Source organism: Macaca nemestrina, chromosome 18, assembly GCF_043159975.1.
Source record: "Macaca nemestrina isolate mMacNem1 chromosome 18, mMacNem.hap1, whole genome shotgun sequence".
Taxonomy (NCBI): domain Eukaryota; kingdom Metazoa; phylum Chordata; class Mammalia; order Primates; family Cercopithecidae; genus Macaca; species Macaca nemestrina.
In genome coordinates, this window is record NC_092142.1 from 82377302 (window position 1) to 82392460 (window position 15159).

At 43.8% G+C, this 15159-nt stretch overlaps 1 protein-coding gene and 1 long non-coding RNA gene across 3 annotated transcripts in view; one reads left to right on the forward strand and one right to left on the reverse strand.

Moving 5' to 3' along the window:
- Window positions 1-15159, forward strand: part of LOC105496758 (cadherin 13) — a 1175273-nt gene that overhangs the window by 828700 nt on the left and 331414 nt on the right. The gene's annotated exons all lie outside the window — the stretch shown is intronic.
- On the reverse strand, window positions 1693-3453 carry LOC139359928 (uncharacterized). The gene is made up of 3 exons (XR_011616618.1): window positions 3362-3453; window positions 2517-2550; window positions 1693-1830 (listed from the first exon to the last, which is right to left on the reverse strand). It is a non-coding gene; the product is annotated as an uncharacterized lncRNA (long non-coding RNA).

Here is a 15159-nt window from a genome sequence, read left to right on the forward strand (position 1 = left end):
GCGCCACTGCACTCCAGCCTGGGTGACAGAGTGAGACTCCATCTCAAAAAAAAAAAAAAAAATTGATAAAGAGATGATGATGTAAAACAGTGGTTCTCAGCCTTGTGTGTTCGTCAGCATCCCCTACAGGTTTTGTGAAAATCCAGATGACTGAACCACACCCCCAGAGTTACCAATTCCATAGGTCTGGGTGGAGTCTGAGAATCTGGATTTTTGACAAGCCCCCACCCAGTGATGCTGCTGGTCTGGGGACCACACTTGGAGAAACACTGACTTCAAGGAGTCACATGTTTGTAAGCGAAGGAGAATCATTTCTTTTCTCTTTGTATTATTCTGTTCTCATGCTGCTAATAAAGACATACCCAAGACTGGGCAATTTACAAAGGAAAGAAGTTAAATGGACTCACAGTTCCACGTGGCTGGGCAGGCCTCACAATCATAGCAGAAGGCGAGGGAGGAGCAAAGTCACGTCTCACATGGCGGCAGGCAAGAGAGAGAGAGCATGTACGGGGCAATTCCCCTTTATAAAACCATCAGATCTCATGAGACTTATTCACTATCAGGAGAATGGCATGGAAAAGACCTGTCCCCACGATTCAGTTACCTCCCACCAGGTCCCGTCCACAACACGTGGGAATTATGGGAGCTACAATTCAAGATTTGGGTGGGGACACAGCCAAAACATACCACTCTTTTTTTCTTTTGTTTTTGTTTTTGTTTTTTGGAGACAGGCTCTCCCTCTGTCACCCAGGCTGGAGTACAGGCACCATCACAACTCACTGCAGCCTCAACTTCCTGGGCTCAAGAGATCCTCCCACCTCAGCCTCCTAAATAGCTGGGACCACCAGTATGCACACCACGTGCAGTTAATTTTTTACTTTTTTGTAGAGGTGAGGTCCCACTCTGTTACCCAGGCTGGTCTTGAACTCCTGGGCTCAAGTGATCCTCCTGCCTTGGCCTCCCCAAGTGCTGGGATTAAAGGCATGTGCCACATGATGCCCAGCCCATTTTTTTCATACTGATATATTCTTCCTCCTATTTTTTCTTTTCAAACTGAACATTTTTATTTTCAAGGTTAATTTAAAATAGAGCCTTCAGTGCATCTGGTATGTGTGTGAATTGGACCCTGCTCAGGGATTTTGCTCTTCCGTGTAATCTTTGCTTTCCCTGTGGACCCCTGAGTATCGGGACTGATATTTCTGATTTTTCCTTTGTGCCAAATTGAGCCTCATCTGCCCGGTCAGCCCTAATGTCACACACCCTCCCCACTGCCCGAGATCACAGGACAGGAAATACATTTCAATTTGAAGTTCTGAAAATATGATTAGTCTCAAGACTGGAGAGAGAAAAGTTATTGGAAATATTTTCATAAAAATTAATGTTTATAATCAACCTTGTGACAGTGGGTAGTATGTCAGCAATTCAGATAAGGTTGTGTTTGCTGTTTTGTTGTGCAGAGGATTTAGCTGCCCATAATCAGTTTCTTGAAACCTTGCTCCTACATGATTCATTTTTTCATTTATTCACTCATTTGTTCAGCAAGTGTTTGTATCGATTACCTACTTGGTGCCAAGTTCTATACTAGGCTGTGAAAACAAAGACAAATATAGACATCCTCTGTTCAGACCATGAGAGCTTTGTAATAAGTTTCTTATTTTTGAATGACAAAGGCTTTTATGATTTTAGCATCGCATGGCACCTCACTTTCTTGGTTAGTTTTGTGTTTGGTTGATGGTTTTGTTGTTGTTTTGCTTGGGGATGGTACTTGTTTCCTGCCCAGCAATTCTTGTAAGTAAGTAATAATATAGAATAAACAGATTTGTTGGGTTCCTGCAAAGACAAACATGATATTTAAAGAGGCTTGCAATTAAATAGAGAAAATAAACATCTAAAAATAGATGTACAATGCAGTGCAATGAGGAACAAGAGAAGTAGCTCAGTGGAAGAAATAATGTATGTGTTTGTGATGTCTAGAGAAGTATTCCTGGATGAGGTGATACTAGAGGTGGATTTTGGAAGGAGAAATCTCTTTCTCATATTGTTAGTCTCAGTCAGTTTCCCCTCCTGTGGTTCCAGGAACACCAGCATTTCATTAGACTTAGACTCACTGTAAGGAAAGGGCTTAAGCACAAGTCCCTAGGGGAGAAACTCAACTCTGCCATTTTCTGGCTGTGTGCCTTTGGAAATCACTTAATTTTTGAGCCTATATGATGGAATACTACTCAGCCCTAAAAAGGAATGAATTAATGTCATTCACAGCAACCTGGATGGGATTGGAGATTATTATTCTACGTGAAGTAACTGGGAATGGAAAAACAAACATTGTATGTTCTCATTCATCTGTGGGAACTAAGCAATGAGTATGCAAAGGCATAAGAAGCATACAATGGATTTTCGGGACTCAGGGGAAAGGGTGGGGGGGGGGTAAGGGATAAAAGACCACAAATTGGGTTCAGTGTACACTGCTCAGGTGATGGATGCACCAAAATCTCCCAAATTATCACTAAAGAACTTACTCAGGTAACCAAATACCTCCTGTTCCCCAAAAACCTATGGAAACAAAAAATTAAAAGTAAAAAAAAAAACAACATTGATCATGAAAAAAACATGAATAACATTACACCTCACACAGGATTGTTGAAAGAAACAAAAGAAAATAATATTTAAAAAGCACTTAGCATCGTTTCTGACATGTTATAAGCACTTAATAAAATCATAGTTGCCTTAGTTATTATAATTATCTCAATGGTGATGGGTGTCATATGATACAAAGTGGATGGAGTCAGGGCTGGGGAATTGAGTCTATCTGTGGTGTGTGCATCTGTTTAATGGTGGGACCCTAAGATCCTTGTATATACGAGGGCATTGTGAATCTGCTGTATGTGGGTAATATTCTCTACTGTATTCCCGAACTTGTTTAAAAAGGACACTCTTTATACACCGTGCATCTGTGAGAACTGGGACTCTGCAGATCACTTATTGGTTCACAGCCTCCCCAAATCAGCCTGCTCTGTTCAGGGGACCACATGTGCCTGATAATGGCCCTGCCTTTGTAGTGCATGGTCAAAAGCTTGCCATGAGTCTGTAGGGCCAGCTCAAATGGCGCCATGCTACGCTCCTGCCTTCCCAAGCAGGGTGTGCATGCAGGCACCCTCTGAAGTCCAGGTTCTAGATATGCTCTCATCTTTATCTTTGCAACTTTATCCTGACTTCTGAGGGGCGTGGGTGTTTCGTTGTCACTGTCTGTGGAAAAACTGATTCAGTCTGTATGCTCCATGAAACACTAGGAGATTCTCCAAAAGAAGCCTCAATTAGCAACTGCAAGTATGCAAAACAGGTATATTAAGGGGTGATGACTCACCTCAGAAAAGGAACCTCTGTTTATAGAAAAGATTAACCAGAAGACGTCTTTAAATTATATCCATCTCTGGGCATAACTTGTGGGTGTCTGAGAAAATGATTGAAAAGTAAAATCTGTTTTGTATGCGTGATACACATTCCCAAATAAGCCCAAAAGAAATCAAAGTGACAGTTTGATTTACCTTTTTTAATTTGAAAGATACCTTTTCAATATTGACACTAGAAATCAGCCCTAATTATTCCCCTCTGACCTTGCTACTTTGTCTTTCCTTCTCATCTGTGTCCACTTGATTCCTATTGCATTACATATTTTGCTTTTTATTTAATGTATCATAAGCACATTCCAGATTGCTACATGGTCCTTATCATTATAATTTTTAATGACTGTGTAATGGTCCATCAGGTAGCTGAGTCTAATTTATTTGGCCATTTTCCTATGGCTAAACATCTAGGCCATCGATTTTCTAGCAATTTTAGCTGTAGAAATTGTGTTTTAAGAAACCATATGTAGAACCCAAATATGTTCTATTGATTTTTTTTTTTTTTTTTTTTTTTGAGATGGAGTCTTGCTCTGTTACACAGACTGGATTGCAGTGTCGTGATCTCAGCTCACTGCAACCTCCGCCTCCCAGGTTCAAGCGATTCTCTTGCCTCAGCCTCCTGAGTAGCTGGGATTACAGGCACCCACCACCATACCCGGCGAAGTTTTGTAATTTTTTAGTGGAGAATGGGGTTTCACCATGTTGACCAGGCTGGTCTCGAACTCCTGACCTCAAGTAATCCACCCGACTCAGCCTCCCAAAGTGCAGGGATTACAGGGGTGAACCACCATGCCCGGCTCTCTATTGATTATTTGTGAATACTTTAGCTTATTTAACTTTCAAAATAATCTTTAAAATAGGAATCATTATTATCACACTTTCTAAGTGAAAATTAATGCTCAGAGAGATTGTAGAGTTTGCTCAAGGCTGGATACCTAGCAGGCTGTAGACCTGAGACATGAACCCACGTATCTCTGACTTCGGAGGGTGGATTCTTCATCATTGAACAATACAGCTTGGACCATGTAGAGTGAGACAAGGAAACTGGCAAGGCCCAAGCGATTCACTGAACCCCTCTAAACCTGCCCCTGATGAATGGCAGATGGACATTCAACCAATGACAGCTGTTTCTGAACATCTAAAATGCAGGGAGCCTGGTGTGCGCACTGGCCCACCTGAGTCTCTGGGGGATGAGCCCCAGGTTCCATCCATTGCTGCCCTGTCTCTGGTTTAGAAGCCGCCTTCTCCAAGGACTTGGATGTTCATTCTAGTGCACCTTCTGGATTTTCTCCTCTTCTCTAATATTTACTTTTGTGTATTCCCACGCAGGAGCTTCAGCCATTGCTACATGTGGCTCCTTCTTGTGCTCTTCTCTGCTTCCAGCTGCACTTTCCTCAAAGGCTTTCTGGTATCAGTCAATCCATAGATCTCTAAGAACCTCGAGCTTTGCAATTTATCCCTCCTCAGAATCCTATATGCCAGTGACACTGGCGGAGTGGGTGGACACCTGGACAACTGTTCCTGCTTTCTACTGGTTTCCCTTTGTCACTTAAAGCCCTGAACTTTAAGCATCCCTTTCTGTTAGTGGCGCAGCTTCCCCTGTGGACAAGTCTCCCTTTCCTTCTCTGTGCTACCTGGAAACAAATCACCAATTAAATTTCACCTCTCGCAGCTCTGGAAAAATGACAGGCTAGTGCTTCCAATTACTTTCCTCAACAGTGTGGAATAAGAGGCATATGGCATCCTGTAAAGACAGCAGGGCTAAGGGGAGGAGGCTCCCACTGACTCTTACCCTGCTGTCTGTCTTCAGGGAGGCTGGAGTTGTTCTGAGCCTTTCTCGCCTGCATTCCAGCATCCAGCCCTGACTTACTCAGAGGTTGGGAAGACTGCATTTCTTCATCCACCAAACACCAGTGGGGAGTCACCTGTGTGCCAGGCACTGTGAGCCTCCCACTGTCGATACGACAGCAAACAAGGCAGACACATTCCGTGCTCTGGAGAAACCGCCAGACAAAAATAAGGATGTCAGGATGTGGCAGTTGCAGGTGTCTCTGAACATTTCACTAAATCGAATGGACCAGGGCCAAGGACATGGAGACAGGAAAGGGATTGGTTGGGCACAGTGAGGCCCCGTCTTAGGGAAAGAGGATACAGAAATAGATCGACATGGTCCCGGTCTTTGGAGAAACCCAAACTGGTGAGAAAGTTACCTAAAGGGTCAGTTGCAGTACAACATGGCAGATGTCATGGCAACAGAATGCACGGGGAGCCCTGGGTTCCGGGGTGGGGGGCATTTTGCCCTTTGTGGGTTCAGAGGCAGCTGCGAGGAAGAGCAGATACTTGCGCCAGTTTCAAGAGTGTGCCAGATGGGCTAATGGAAGGAAGGGCATTTCAGATGCTGAGAAGTCTAGGGTAGGGTATGTTTAGGAAGCAGTGAATGATGGGATGCATCAGAAAGATAGCCTAGGGGGCTGGGCACAGTGGTTCACACCTGTAATCCCAACACTTTGGGAGGCTGAGGCGGGCAGATCACTTGAGGTCAGGAGTTTGAGCCCAGCCTGGCCAATATGGCAAAACCCCGCCTCTACTAAAAATACAAAAATTAGCCAGGCATGGTGGCATGTGCCTGTAATCCCAGCTACTCAGGGGGCTGAGGCAGGAGAGTCGCTTGAACCAGGGAGGCAGATGTTGCAGTGAGCTGAGAAGGTGCCACTGCACTCCAGCCTGGGTGACAGAATAAGACTGTGTCTAAAAAAAAGAGAAAGATCCCTAGGGAATGTCCCTGATGGAGCTGAAACGCCAGGTAAGCAAGAGGCAGGTTACTGGGGGTCTGGTGTGGCTTGATTTTGACTTTGGGCTTCATCTCAGAGGTGATGGAAGATGGAGTCCAAGCCAAAACACCTGGGCACCAGCCCGAGCTCTGCCGCTTCCCTGGTGTGGCCTTGGAGAGCTCCCCAGCTCCTTTAATCACTGGGAGTAATAAGAGCACTGACACCTTGGGGTTGTCTTAGGGATTAGACCCAATAATGCACATAAAACCCTCAGCAGGTGCCTGGGCTTTAAATGTTTGACAAATCTTACCTCTAATTGTTATAGCTTAGAAGTGTCTGTGTTAGTATTGATCACCATGGTGGGCAGCGGGCAGGGTGGGCAGTGAGGGGCTTTGAAGTCATAAGGACCTGGGATCCATTCTGCCTTGCCATCACTCATTACATAGCCCCAGACGTGTCACTTACCTCCCTTACCCCTTCTGCTTTTCAGTTAAGGAAAGTGTGTGTCTGCCACCCAGCCCCATGTTCGCCACATAGATCCTCAATAAAACACAAATGTTGTTGTCGTCATTATCCTCCTCCTCCTCAATCATCATCATCATCATCTACCTCTGTTATCCTCAACAACAACATCCACAGTAACAAGCAGGGGGATCACCTAAGGCAGACTCTGTTTTGGAGAGATGAGTTCAGGGCTTGAAGCTGAAAGACAGGGAATCAGCAGGCCAGGCCAAGCCAAAACAGTGGTCACTGACCCGCTCCACATCCAAGATCCCTGAGGTAAAATCTGAAAACACACATGCTAGGAAAGACATTTGTCTTCCCCCCAGATTTCTGATTTGACAGGTCATGGCACCCCAAATTTGCACTTTTAAAAGCTCCCCAGGGAATTTTGCTTTTCCAGCAGACATCTGAGAACCCTCATTGAACATACGCACTGATGCTGGCAAAGCCTGGGCATAAACAAAAGAGGGTCCTGGGGGCAGAATGGGAGGCAGCTCTGGGTCTCTTAAGATGGCCCTGGTGTGCTAAGTGCACCAGAGGTTGGAACTCACCCACTGTCGCCATTACAGACAGAGCACTCCTAACAGAGCTTCCAAGAAACCCAGGGCTTTCGTCATCTGCTGGGTCGTCTCTGTCTTCCTGTGCCTGCTCCTGCTGGATCCAGGATCCCGGGCTGGCTCTGAGACCTTGGGCTGGCTCCACCTCCAGATCTGCTGCTTCTCCTGTACTTGACACCTCGTTCTTTGGGCTGTTCCTTTGTTGATCTGTTATTGTTTACTTTTTAGTTGCCTTTGAATTATCAAACTAAGTCATTCTTTTTTTTTTTTTTGAGACGGAGTCTTGCTCTGTCCCCCAGGCTGGAGCGCAGTGGCCGGATCTCAGCTCACTGCAAGCTCCGCCTCCCGGGTTCAGGCCATTCTCCTGCCTCAGCCTCCCGAGTAGCTGGGACTACAGGCGCCCGCCGCCTCACCCGGCTAGTTTTTTGTATTTTTTAGTAGAGACGGGGTTTCACCGTTTTAGCCAGGATGGTCTCGATCTCCTGACCTCGTGATCCGCCCGTCTCGGCCTCCCAAAGTGCTAGGATTACAGGCTTGAGCCACCATGCCCGGCCCAAACTAAGTCATTCTTGTAGCAAAATCTCAAGCACAGAAATGACTAAATTAAAATGAGCCTTCCACCTCTCCTAATTCCTCCCCAACACTTCCCAACATCATCACCATTAACAACTGTGTGTAGTCCTCTTCTGTTTTCCTTTTCTGGAATATAAATACGTATCTACAGACAGGTCTTTGTTTTGATATGATTTTACAAACCTATGGAGTTATAGAATGGAGTTGATCTTATAACTCATCTCCCCCCCCCCCCCCACTAACAATCTTGTGGTCATCTTTCCATGACAATACAAATTCTCATTATTTTTCATTTCTAAGGTAGCCTTGTAACTTATTTACTGATTTCCCATTCGCAACCATCTTCCTGTTGTTTTGCAAACCCGGGCCACCCAGCAACAATCTTCTTTATATAGTGTCTTTTCAGATTGACACTTCTCAGTCCTATTGGATGAATTCCCAAGGGTGCGATTGCTCATTTCTGACATTCCGTCTGCTGATCGTGGGCCACAGCACTGATTTTCTCTTTCTCTGACTCAACCAAGTCTGATGAGATTTCAGTTTCACTGCACCACTGCAGCAACGAGAACACATCCCATCATGCACTGCTTCCTGATATTGTCAAGAGAAGGATATATTATTATGCAAAAGCAGTGTCTATTTACAGATGATGAAATGACCATTTCTCATGGAGATTGTCTTTTTATTTAACATCTTAACTGTCAATCCCCCAAAAAAACACTTGTTTTCCTTTATGACTAATCTCATTTAAGTACCAAGATGGCCAACAGCACAATACCAACTTTTTGTTTGGTTGGTTTTTGCATATGGCAAAATTATTTATGAGCTTCCCATTTTACAGGTTTCTAAGAACATCTTAATGAAAATAACAGAACTCAGAAAATCCATTGGCATTTTGTCCAAAAATATTTTGTTAGCATTGGGGGATGCAGCAATGCCATTGATTAGAAACCCATGTGGACCACCTTTTAATGCTTAATGAGCCTTTCATCTTAGTGTGCATTCCAGTGGGAGAGAGGACAGAGTAAACGTGATTAAATTATCGGACAGAAACACATGACTATAAACAATTAACTCTCTCATGTTTCATGAGCCTTAACCTCACACTTCAGAATGTTTATTTCCTTTATTTCAACATGTTTGTTTACTTTTCTCCATGGACTTTAATTAATTTTGCCTTTGGCTTATAAACAGGTGAAACTAAAAACTTTTTTATTTGCATTTTTATCTTGAAGCAAGCTAACTAATTAAACTTTGCAATTTGATTTCACTATGCTGTACCAGAGCCCTAGGAAAATGGCTGACAGATTCATAGATTTGTGACTGTTTTTCTAATGAAGAAGTGGAAGGAGATTTTGAAAATTTTGATGGTTTCATGTAAATGCTAAAGGTAAAACCTGTATTAAGAGTCATTCCATCGTAGGAAGAAAAATAAGCAAATGATTCAACTGCATAAGGAGGTAAAAGGAAGGATCTAGAAACTACATAACAGTAAACTTCCCCTGTGTACCACAAAAAGTGTAGAATGAATTCAGACAGAAATCGATTATGAGCATTATAGTTTTCAATAGTGTTACTCAACTGGTAAAAATGAGGAATGCTCAAGGCATAATGCACATAGATTTCAGCCTGATATGCAACAAGTTCTTCCATGAGATGTTAGGGCTTAAAAGGCAGAGATTCAAGACACTATCTTTAAAAAGATACTCATAGCACATTTAATGGATAAAGGATCAGTAACAAGATTATATAAAGAACCCCTGAACTCAATAAGAAAGCAAAAAAAGTAAGTAAAAAATAGCTAAGCGATATAAACGGTCATTTCACAAAATAAGAAACATAAATGACTAATAAATGTATTAAAAGCTGTTCACACTCAGCCATTGCTGAAATTCAAATAACAGTTAGATGTAATTATATATAATTTTATGTCTGCCTGATTGGTAAATATTAAGTGTAGAAATGCCAAGCTTTGGCAATAACAGGAAAACAGAGACCCTTGCTGACTGTTGTTTGGAGAGTAAATTGGCACAACAACTTTGAAGAACAGTTTGTCATTACATATCAAAGCGGAAGATGTGTAACCTATTCCTGAGATAATCCCGACAAGGAATTTTCATTTATGCCCCTGGGCACAGAGACAAGAATACTCCTAGAAGCATTGCTAGCAATAGAAAAATAGTAAATGGCCTACATGCTCATTGATGGAAGCATAGCTCAGTACCTGGCAGTGTGTGCATCTGGTAAACTACAGCAGGAATGGTGGATCTCCAGGACATGCATGATGTGGAAAACACAGTTTGCAGAAAAATACCAACAGTTGATTTCATTTTTATAGAGTTCAAAAAAAAAACACGAAAAACTAGTAAGTTTAGAAACAGATAAGCAGTAAAACTATGAAGCCAAACAATGAATAATAGATTTAAAATTGCAGATAGCCTGAGCATACTGGCTTGCACCTGTAAACCTAGCATTTTGGGAGGCTGAGGTGAGAGGATTGCTTTAGCCTAGGGTTTTGTTAAAGATCAGCATGGTAACATAGCAAGACCTTGTCTCTACAAATAATTTTAAAAAATAAAAATAAAAGTTGGGCATGGCAGCCCATGCCTGTGGTCCCAGCTACTCGGAAGGCTTAAGCCTGGGCAATCGAGGCTGCTGTGATCACTCCACTGCACTCCAGCCTGGGTGACAGAATAAGACCTTGTCTCAAAAAAAAATAAAAAAATAAAAAAACCCACAAAAAACAAACACTGCAGATAGCCATTTTCCTAAGAGGAAAGGTAGCAGGCTAAGATCATGGAGGAACACACAGGAGCTGTAGTGGTATCGTAATGTGATATTTCTTAAGCTGGGTGGTGGATACAAGTGTTGATTGTACTATTTCTTCTACCTTGCTATGTGTTGTATATGCATATGTGTATATAGGTACATATACACATACATGTATGCATACATATTCCTATGTATGTATAAAATATATAGCTTTTAAAGGAAAAGACAAAATATGAGCTATGTAACATTTATCAGGCATGAATTTTATCTCATTCAACATTTATATCAATAATTTATTAAAATAGTGGCTCATCCAGAGCAGGTGAGGGATGACGATGATTGAATCAGGTTTTCTGAAAGGCGTGGATAAGCTCCGGCCATGAACTGATTATTTAATGGAACAGAGGTGAAGATAAAATCTTCCCCTTGAGATTCTTAAAAACCAGTTCACTAAATTGGGGTGAGACCCCCGCCTTTGTTAAACAGCAATTCATGCGAAAACAATATTGGGGTCTTAGTTAACCACAAGTTCAAAAGGAACCTTCTGTACAAGTGTCCACCCAGAGAGCTAATTTCCACTCTAGGAAGACTGATCATCCTACAGCAGCTAGCATGCATCAAGCTGTGTCTTGTGTAGTTTGCTCCCAGCATCTTGATTTTAATGGAAAGTTGACAAATCAAAGCATGGTCAGAGGATGGTAACTAGCAATGTAAAAGATTAGCTTGTAAGTTTGTAGCTCATCGGAGGGGAATGTAGGAGAGCCTTAGTGGAACTTGGAGGTTGCCAGAAGATCGATTCTGGCTCTGTGTACCCAAGATCTCACCAAAGCCAGAGAAGCCCCAAAAAGCAGTGGCCTGCCTTGTAAGGTGTGAGCTCAGGTCTCTGGATGTGTTTAGGCAAAGGCTGTACACCTCCCTGTCCCTACAGGTGTGCCGAAAGGTGGGCTCCATGGCTCCAACATCCCTTCCACGTCATGGCTTTCATGAGTCTATAAGAGTAACCAAAGAGAAGTCACTGGTAGAAACTTGGAAATCGTTTTAACAGGGGCCAAGAGGGAAACATGGGGCAGCGCATGACTGACAGCTGTGCTCTGTCACTTCTGCATCTGCCTTGCAGTTGTTCAGGCAGCCATGAGCCCCTGCAGGCAAACCTGTGGTCTGTTCAGCAGGACCTGTCTCTGCTGCCTTAGCCCCTAGGAAACGGATGCGACGCTGTGGCTCCATTTTCAGCGGCGGACAAGGAAAAGAACTTGGGTTTGAGAGTGTCACAACTTGAGATTGAATCTCCCTCTGCCTCCTTTCGATTATATAGTCTCAAATGCATTTCTACTTTTCTCTGAATTTCAGTTACTAGCTCTTTAAACAAGGGTCAAGGACAGCTTACTATTGCAGAAGGTGGTGAGATCGAGAAAGAAATTGGAGGCCGGGTACAGTGGCTTATGCCTGTAATCCCAGCACTTTGGGAGGCCAATGCGAGCAGAAGTTTGAGGTCAGGAGTTCGAGACCAGCCTAGCCAACATGGTGAAACCCCGTCTCTATTAAAAATACAAAAAAAAAAAAAAAAAGAAATTAGTCAGGTGTGATGGCACATGCCTGCAACTTGCTACTCGGGAGGCCGAGGCAGAAGAATCGCTTGAACCTGGAAGGTGGAGGTTGCAGTGAGTCAAGATCATGCCACTACACTCCAGCCTGGGTGACAGAATGAGACTCCATCTCAAATAGAAAGAAACTGGAGCACCTGGTATATATTCCTTTCTCAATGCCTGACCCTGAAACATCTCTATTACTATTTATTCACTTACTCAACAATTTGTCCAATAAAAGTTTATGTAATACCTAGATCCCAGGTACCTGGTGGCCTCTGAGCCATTGGGAATACGCTTGTGGAAATACACCCTTCTCTCAAGGAAGCTATAGTCTTGTAGCTGAGACTGATCACCCAAGAGACAATGGCAAACCCAGTGTGCCAAGCTCTAGGTAGAGGATAAAACCATGAAGACAAGCAGAATGGAAGAGGAGGAATATGTAACACTGCCTCAGGAAGGAGTGTTGGGGCAGACATTCTCGTGTCCTAAAAGATGAGCAGAAATTGTTTGAGATGAAGCAGGAACAACCTGGGGCAGGTGCATTGAAGATTCTGTTGCTGAATAAACAGTAGGGACCAAGGCCCAGGCTCGAGATAGCACAGCCAGTCTGAGAAAGTTCAAGCTCAGCACATCAGGAGGATGAGCCAGCTTATGCTGTCATAGTAAACTACCCAAAATGCAGCGATTCACAATAAAAAACAGTTTATTTCTTCCCATTATCTCTATCCTCCAGGGGCTGGCTGGGGACTCGGCTCCATGTCACCCTCTCTCTGGCATTCAGGCTGACAGAGTGGCCACTTTGCAGAACAGTGGCAGTGGCTGTGCAGAGGGAAAGATGGCATACCACACTACACACAGGCTCTAGAAGCTTTCACATGAAAGTGGCATGCAGGCCAGGTGCAGCGGCTCCTGCCTGTAATCCCAGTGCTTTGGGAGGCCACAGCAGGAGGATCACTTGAGCTTAGGAGTTCAAGACCAGCCTGGGCAACATAGTGAGACTGCCGTCCCTACAAAAAAGTTGTAAAAGTTTAGCTGGGCATGGTAGTGCACACCTGTGGTCCTAGCAACTTGGGAGGGGCTGAGGTGGGAGGATCACTTGAGCCCAGGAGGTCAGGCCTGCAGTGAGCTATGATCACATCTCTGCATTCCGGCCTAGGTAACAGAGTGAGACTGTGTCTCCAAAAAAAAAACGCAAAGAAAGTGGCATGGAGCACTTCAGTTTCTGTTTATAAGCCAAGTAAGTCACAGGGCCACACCTGAATCCAACAGGGGAAGACAGTGCAATTCTTCTGTGTGGCCAGAAGGAGAACTAGAAGTATCAGTTGACAGCACTAAGGACCACCACCATGTTTAGCGTAGCAGGAGAAGGGGGCCGTCTGGAAGGGGAGAGGGTGGGAAAGAAACATCAGCCAGATTAGGAAGCTCCTTTATGCTATGTTGTAGGGGGATTTTGTTGTTTTGTTTTGTTTTGTTTTGTTTTGTTTTGTTTTGTTTTGTTTGAGACAGAGTCTTGCTCTGTTGTCTAGGCTGGAGTGCAGTGGTGTGATCTCAGCTCACTGCAACCTCTACCTTCCTGGTTCATGCAGCCTCCAGAGTAGCTGAGATTACAGGCACACACCACCACGTCCAGCTAAATTTTGCTGGGCATGGTGGCTCACGCCTGTAATCCAAGCACTTTGGGAGGCCATGGTGGGTGGATCACCTGAGGTCAGGAGTTCGAGATCAGCCTGGCCAACATGATGAAACCCCATCTCTACTAAAAATGCAAAATTAGCCGGACATGGTGGCACATGCCTGTAATCCCAGCTACTAAGGAGGCTGAAGCAGGAGAATCACTTGAACCTGGGAGGTGGAGGCTGCAGTGAGCCAAGATTACACAATTGCACTCCAGCCTGGGCAACGAGAGTGAAACTCAGTCTCAAATAAATAAATAAATAAATAAATAAATTTTGTAGTTTTAGTAGAGATGGGATTTCGCCATGTTGGCCAGGCTGGTCTCGAACTCCTGACCTCAGGTGATCCAGCTGCCTTGACCTCCCAAAGTGCTGGGATTGCAGGCATGAGCCACTGCAGCTGGCCCTCCTCTTCTCATAAGGATACCCCAAGGTTGGATGTAAGGCCTACCCTAATCCAACATAACCTCATCTTAACTAATTATATCCGAAAAGACACATTCTGAGGTTCTGAGTAGACATGCATTTGGGGAGGACCCTAGTCAACCTAGCACAGAAAGTGATAATGTATTTTTTATGGGGTTTCACCATGTTGCCTAGACAGGTCTTGAATGCCTGACCTCAAGTGATCTGCCTGCCTCGGCCTCCCAAAGTACTGAAATTACAGACACGAGCCACTAGATTTTTTTATTGTATCTAGCAAGGGCCATTGCAGGATATCAAGTCTGGGAATGACACAATTAGTTTCTCATTTCTGAATTGTTGAATTGGATATAGCCAGAGTAGTATTCATTCATTTGTTCCACAAGCATTTGGGTGGTGACAGAAGGCGGCAAAGTCCCCCCATCACATTTGGCAAAGAGGGTTGGAGGGATTCATTAATCAACGAGCTAAACAAATGAATTTGTAATGTTTCAGATGGTGATAAGTTGCAGAAGTAAAAATAAAGATGGGATAACAGGAGCTGACAGCCTGTTAGAGAAAGCCAGAAGTGTTAAGGTGTGAGGAGCGAATGGGCTAGACAGCTACGAAGGAGACAGAAGCAACAGAACTTAGTGAGCTTCTAGAATTACAAGAGGTTCCCTGAGACAAAATCTATAGCAATGCCTAGGGCAGGAGGCTTTGATAAACATTATTTGCATCTGAATGTGGAGTTGGAATAGCTCTTTTGAAGCACTCTGTCCCCACGGACATAGATGAAACACCAACCCTTTCCAGGAGAGTGGGTAACAGACAAGCCACTCAGCTGGTTTATTAACATGGAAATTTTCACAAGGGCTAAAATAAAGATTCAAGTCAATGGAAGCCGCCTTTTTAATTGA